The 6,949-nt window shown below is 55.6% G+C and overlaps 1 pseudogene; it reads left to right on the forward strand.

Annotated features, from left to right (window-relative positions):
• Nucleotides 1-2,683: 2,683 nt before the first annotated feature.
• On the forward strand, nt 2,684-4,133 carry LOC132317339 (inositol 1,4,5-trisphosphate receptor-interacting protein-like 1; annotated as a pseudogene).
• Nucleotides 4,134-6,949: the final 2,816 nt, after the last annotated feature.

Below are 6,949 nucleotides of genomic sequence, written 5' to 3' on the forward strand. Positions count from 1 at the left end.
CAGAACTGCGCCCGCATCCTGGTGGGCACAGGCTTTTCCACCTATACTTTGAAGACAGTTGTGATGCACCTCCTGACCTCCATACCCCTGTCAGGCTGGCGCAGGAGGGATTTCCTGCCGCGGCTGCAGGATATCATGCGGTACCTGTGCGGCTGCCTGGAGGAGAAACGCCTTGATCATTCTTCTTTGGCAATGAGACCGTGCCCGAGGAGATCACCTTGCCCCAGCCTTCCAAACGGCCGAGCCACTCAACCTCTTCCAGCACCTGGCACAGGATCCTGCTGCCCACGCTGAGGCACTGCGTGAGTTCGATGAGCTGCAAGATAGGCTCACGAGGCTGCTGTTCTATGGACAATGAAAGAGGTCTTCATGCACAGAGCTGTGTTTGCGCGGCTCACAGCTGATGGCACACGACCACCTCGTACCCCAGGGAAAAAGAGGGGAGAAGGCTGGACACAGGAAGGAAAGGGAAAACCCCGTGCAGCACCAATTCTTTATTCGTGCGCATGAGGTGTCCCATTCAAATTGGGGCACCCCGAACGAGGTTTTATACGAGGTTCTTATACCTTTCCTGGGCGACCAGGTACAACAGGATTTGACCAATCGCTACTTAACACACGCGTAGTACTATTTTGCAAAGCAGCTATAAATCTGCGGCGTCACCATCCCCCTGCTTCCTTCTTGATCTAAACGACCCTGAGTTGGTCTTGCTACAGTTACTTATCAATGATGCCAGATACGGGGAGGGTTTCACAGAGGTGTTCCAGGGGCTAGGAAGCAGGCATGATAGTCTGGGATTGGAGAATTCAGAGCACGTGAGTAAGGGACAGGATCCCGGAAAAGTCAAGCAGGCAAAGGTGAGCCACCCACCCGCCCGCATTAGAACCAGTGCCACCAGGAAAGCGCGTAAGCTATTAGCAACTGGAGATTCCTTACTGAGGGGCACTGAAGCACCTGTTTGCCATCCAGACCATTTGTCTAGAGAAGTTTGCTGCCCACCAGCAGCTCACATTCCTGACGCCACTGAGAGGCTGCCAAGCCTGCTGAATGGTACAGGATATCATCCAGTCCTGCTACGCAAAGTAGGGTCAAACAATACTGTGACGAGGCAACTTAGAAGCAGCAAAAGAGGCCGCGTGTCCCTCGGAGCAATGCTAAAAGGATCAGGAGCACAGGCGGTGTTCTCCTCTATCCCGCCGGGAGGAGGAAGGGGTTCGGGAAGGAGCAGACAAACTGAGCACTGAATGCCTGGCTGCGTAGCTGGTACTCAAGGTTTTGGCTTCTCTGGTCATGGCTCTACCTTTGAGAAGCCAGGTTTGTTGGGAGCTGATGGCATTCACCTGACCCCATACCCCAGGGAAAAAGAGGGGAGAACGTGGGACACAGAAAGGAAAGGGAAATCCCTGCACAGCAGCCCTCTGCCGAGAGCGGCACCATCCTCCTCTCAATGGTCTCCCCAGCGCAGCAGCCGGTGCAGACCACAGTGGCTACGAAGATGATTTTTGCCTGCTTTCCCCTCGCACTGCCATGGCCATGGTGCTGATTTCACAAGGGCCGAGAAACTCCCTGGCAGCTCCGTCTGGGCAGGGACCAAGCAAGAGGCTTGTTCACTGGGCTCCGGGTAGAGAATCTGCCTGTCCCAGACACTCCCCAGGGACTTGGTACCGCAGAGCTGAACATGCTGGACATGGAGAAGACGCTGCTCTATCAGCAGGATGAGTTGCCCACTGGGAAATCTCCACCCGCACCCCCTCATCACCCTGGGAAATGTCTCTTTGGAAGCAATGTCCTCTCGCAGTGGCACAGCAGGAGCAGAGGTCCTGCCATGGGCAGGTCCCACCCCACCACCAGGATATACACCACCACCCCCCATCGGTGTCACGAAGGCACCAAGAGCACACCCATGTCCACAAGCACAGAGGTCAGCACCAAGGGAGCCGATCCCATCTCACAGGATGGCATCTCAAGGAACAAGCATCCACGGGTTACGTCACCCGATTTTATGTTTGGTAAGGGCTTGGGAGGCTTCTGTCTGCTTTGTAAAGGGAGCCCCTGGGAGGCACGTCCTGCCGGGTGGGTCTGCACTTTGTGGGTGTCGGGGCTTCGGCTGCCTGGGGCAGCTGTGAGTCGCTGAGCCGGGGTAGGGCCAAAGGCTGGGGCTGGCTGGCGGGCGTGCCTGTGATGCGCTCTGGCGCCTGTGACGCGCTCTGGTGCCTGTGACAGCACAGGGCACGAGTCACAATGGGGGTGGTTATAAGGGGCGCCAGCAGGCAGCGCTGCCCCAGTCCGGCCTGGGCCAGCGGTGAGTGCGCACGCGGGGGGAGGCTGAGCTGGAGGAGGGCGTGGGCAGGAACGCGGAGCCCCAGGGGGGTGGGTTCTCACCACGCTCGTGGGAGCTCCTGCAGCAGGGCGCTGTGCCGCCGCCACCGCCGGGGCTGAGAGCAGGCCTTGCTGCCTCCCAGATGCCTTGCCCCCTCTCCTACCTTCCCCTAGATCCCTGTGACTCCCGTCCCTGTCCCCGTCCCCCCCCCCCAGCTCCCTCCCTCCCAGCCCCACTGAACCCCTTCTCTCCCTCCTCCTGCAGGCCATGGCTGTCACAGAATTCTTCGCACTCATTGTGCAAAGCCTCCTCCAGTACCCGCAGATGGTCGGTGATGAGCTGGATGAGGCCACACGCGAGCGCATGCAGCAGCGTGCGGAGCAGCTGAGCCAGGAGATGACTCGGCTGCTGCAGGAGCTGGAGCAAAGGAGCCAGGAGCTGAGGAGCCAGGAGCTGAGTAGCCAGGAGCAGAGCGGCTTTGCCTGGGAAGCCCTGCTCTTTGCTGCCTTGCAGCAGTGGCAATTCTGGGCCGTTGCTGGAGTCCTGGTCCTGCTCTTTGGGTTCTGCTGGTGGCTCAGGAAAAAGAGACATGAGCCAGACATCAGCAGCGACGAGGAAAGCTCCAGCAGCGACAGGGAGCCGGTGGAGGCGGAGGAGGAAGAAGATAATGACAATGATGATGCAAATGACGTGGGAAGGTTTTTGGAGGAGCACATACAGTGGCCAGTTCAGAACATGGCCAAAGAGAGGCAGCTGGCAGAGGAGCTCATGGGCAACTTCATCCTTGCCTTCAACAGCTCTTGTCAAAGAGTTTCTTCCCAGTGCTGCAATCAGCCATTGGGGTGGGCAGCGCCTTTGAATGCTGGAGTCCCCGTGAGAAAGACATTGTCTACCGCCTGCTTGTGCCCCTCAAGCCCCCCCGTGGGCATGCCTTCCACCTGGAGCTGGGCACTGCAGGGGAGATGCTGGCAAGGACCTTCTCCATGGGTGTAGAGCTGGTATGCATCTGCATGAGGGAGTGGCTGGCAGGACAGATGCTGTGCTTTCTCCACCACCCCGAGGAGCAGCGGAGGAGGAATCAGGACCCCAGCCTCCTACGCACCCTCTGCACTGAATCCTACCTAGATGGGCAAAAACTGCCCGCTAGTTCCATCAATTGGTGAAAGCAGCATGGGTGATTTTGCCTCTGTCGTGCCAATGCTGTTTAAAAGTGCTGCCCTCCAGCCGCTCCTGCAAATTCCAGGTGACAAAAGGCCACACGGAGAGCCTCACCATTGAGATGATGGTTGGGGTGCAGCAAGGTGACTCGGACATCTTCCTGAGCAGCCAGACTACGGAGGCCATCTTCACCCCAAGCACGACATGGCCAGAGAGCTACGCTGTGGCAGAGGTGAAGTTCTTCAGGCATATCGCCAGGCAAGCCCCACATGACAGCTGCCACCTCAAATGCCTGCATATCTGCGCCCGCATCCTGGTGGGCACAGGCTTTTCCACCTATATATTGAAGACAGTTGTGATGCACCTCCTGACCTCCATACCCCTGTCAAGCTGGCGCAGGAGGGATTTCCTGCCGCGGCTGCAGGATATCATGCAGTACCTGCGCTGCTGCCTGGAGGAGAAACGCCTTGATCACTTCTTCTTTGGCAATGAGACCGTGCCCGAGGAGATCACCTTGCCCCCAGCCTTCCAAACGGCCGAGCCACTCAACCTCTTCCAGCACCTGGCACAGGATCCTGCTGCCCACGCTGAGGCACTGCGTGAGTTCGATGAGCTGCAAGATAGGCTCACGAGGCTGCTGTTCTATGGACAATGAAAGTGGTCTTCATGCACAGAGCTATGTTTGCGCGGCTCACAGCTGATGGCACACAACCACCTCGTACCCCAGGGAAAAAGAGGGGAGAAGGCTGGACACAGGAAGGAAAGGGAAAACCCCGTGCGCAGCAGCCCTCTGCCAAGAGCAGCAGCGTTCTCCTCTCAATGGTGTCCCCAGCGCAGCAGACGGTGATGACGATGGTGGCGACAAAGACGAGTTTCGCCCTGCTTTCCCCTCGCACTGGCTGCGGCCGGGAAGGCATTTCACAGGGGCTCAGACATTCTTGCTGGCAGCTCCGGCTGTGCAAGGACCAAGCAAGAGGCACTGCTGATGTGCCTCGGTGTGCTCACTGGGGGCCGGGTGGAGAGTCTACCCATCCTAGACGCTCCCCGGGAGGCTGGTGCCGCAGAACCGAGCACGCAGCATATGGAGAAGACACTGCTCAGTTGGCAGCGGGAACTGCTGAACACACCTTTCCTCCAGAGCAAAAGCACACTCTGGGGAGTCTGAGCCGATGCAGCTGAAGAGGCTGTTGCAAGAAGGCTTGTGACAGAGACTCCCGTTACCACCTGGACGGTGACTGCCCTCCCTCTTCGAGAGAGTCCATTCCCTCCGGGAGATTGGCCGTGGACAAAGATGGCAATAAATCACTTGTTTGAAGAAACGCTGCATCCATGAGTCTCTGTGCATCACTTTGATGGCGAACGCGGGCATAGGGTGCTGACAGCTCAGCTGCGGCAGAGTCAGCGAGCATTTTGCAGAAGAGCTGATGCAGTGGGCTCTGGTTTCAATGATTCCCTGGGCTTTGGCTTCCCAGGTGTTGTGGGTTAATGCCAGTAGGCAGCTTGGCATCACGCTGCTGCTCAATCCCTTTCCCCCAGTGGGATGGAGGAGAGACTCTGAAGCATAAAAGTGGGAAAACGTGTGGGTTGAGAGAGGACAGCTTAGTAGGTAATGCAAGAGCTACATGCCCAGGCCAAGCAAATTAAAGAATTCATTCACTACTCCCCTGCTCTGCTGAGCACACCTGCCTTTTCGGGAAGCGTTCTGCCTCCCTGCGGCTCAGGGTGAAGGCGTTACCAGGAAACTTCCTAACCTAGTACGGCCCTCAGATTATTAGCCACTCTTGCTTTTTCATGTGGGTACCAACAAAGTCGCGATGAGAAGCCCAAGGGCGGTCAAAAGAGACTTCAGGGCCTCGGGGAGATTGGTAAAGGGATCAGGAGCACAGGTAGTGTTCTCCTCTGTCCTCACAGTCGTAGGGAATGACATCGAAACAAGCAGGCGGACACAGCTTATCAATACCTGGCTCTGGGGCTAGCGTCACTAGCAGAATTTGGGGTTTTTCCATCACGGGATGGTCTACCTGACTCCAGGCCTGCTGGGGCCTGACGAGATTCACCGTTCTCCATGGGGGAAAAGTATTTTTGCTCACCAGTTAGCGGGGCTGATTGAAAGAGTTTTAAACTAGCTTTGAAGGGGGGAAGGGAAAAAATCAGGCTTACTAGTGATAAGCTAAGGGACGGCATGACAATGTTTGAGGGACGGTGTGCTAGTGAGAGCTTTCCCTCTACTCCACGATGTGGTGAGTACACTGGAGCGCTTTTGAAATGTTTGTACACTAATGCACGCGGTGTGAGGGATAGACAGGAGGGACTAGAGGCCTTGGCTCAGTCCCAGAGCTACGACATCATTGGCCTCAGTGAGACTTGTTGGCAAGAGTCCTGTGACTGGAGTGCTCTGATGGACGGTTATAGGCTCTTCAGGAGAGAGAGGCAGGGCAGGGCAGGCGAGGCGGTGGGGTAGTGCTGTATGTAAAGGAGGGGTTGGGCTGTACAGCGCTTGCAGTTGGGGACGACATGGTCGAGAGCCTTTGCGTAAAGATTAGGGGAAAAGCTAATAAAGCAGATGTTCTTGCAGGACTCTACTATGGATCACCCAGCCAGGATGACGGCACCGATGTATTACTCTCTAAGGAATCAAGGGAAATCTCTGGATCAGTCGCCCTATGTTGTCCTTACGGGAGACTTCAACTTCCCAGCTGCAAATTGGGACTGTCATGGGACAGACACGAACAGGCCCAGGAAATTCCTGAAGGCCACGCTGAAGATAACGTTTTGATTACTAAGGGTACTAAGGGAGCCGAGTAGGAAAGGTGCCCTCCTAGACCTGCTGTTTGTACATAGAGATGGTCTCGTGGGTGAAGTGATGGTTGGTGACTGTCTGGGCCATAGTGATCATGAAAAGGTTGCGTTTAAAACCATTTGCGATATGGGAAAAGCTGTTTGCAGAGGTACTAGCTGTTGACGCGGAAGTCACGGACAACAACACGACGACCAATATGATCAGTTTGATGCCACTTTATTGCGCAGATAGCTCAGTTAATATACCTTCTGTTACCGCATTACACGCGCCGTCAGCCTTATGATTGGTTTTCAGCAAGCAAGCACGCGACTCTAAGCATTCCACCATTGGTTAAAGCTAGCTGTTCACACGAACGTGGCTCCCGCCTATATCCTGGCTGAAGTTCTGTCTTTATCATGCTTTCCTCCCTTTTCTTGTTCTGCTTTTAGATTACACAGCATTCATGCTGCCCGAAGGTAACCTTTCAGTCCAAATCATTGTTCGCTCATAACCTTTGAGTACAGAGGCCTATATACAAGTTAAGTACAGATTTTCAGTGCTTGGAGTGTTCACAGGATGTCCATTTCTTACCAGAAAATCTCCCACAATTCCCCCTTCTTTTTTTTGAACACTCCAAGGCTCATCGGAGAGAACTGGCACTTGGTTGAACCATACTCTTCGCACCATTCCTT

Source organism: Gavia stellata, chromosome 7 (assembly GCF_030936135.1).
Source record: "Gavia stellata isolate bGavSte3 chromosome 7, bGavSte3.hap2, whole genome shotgun sequence".
NCBI lineage: Eukaryota > Metazoa > Chordata > Aves > Gaviiformes > Gaviidae > Gavia > Gavia stellata.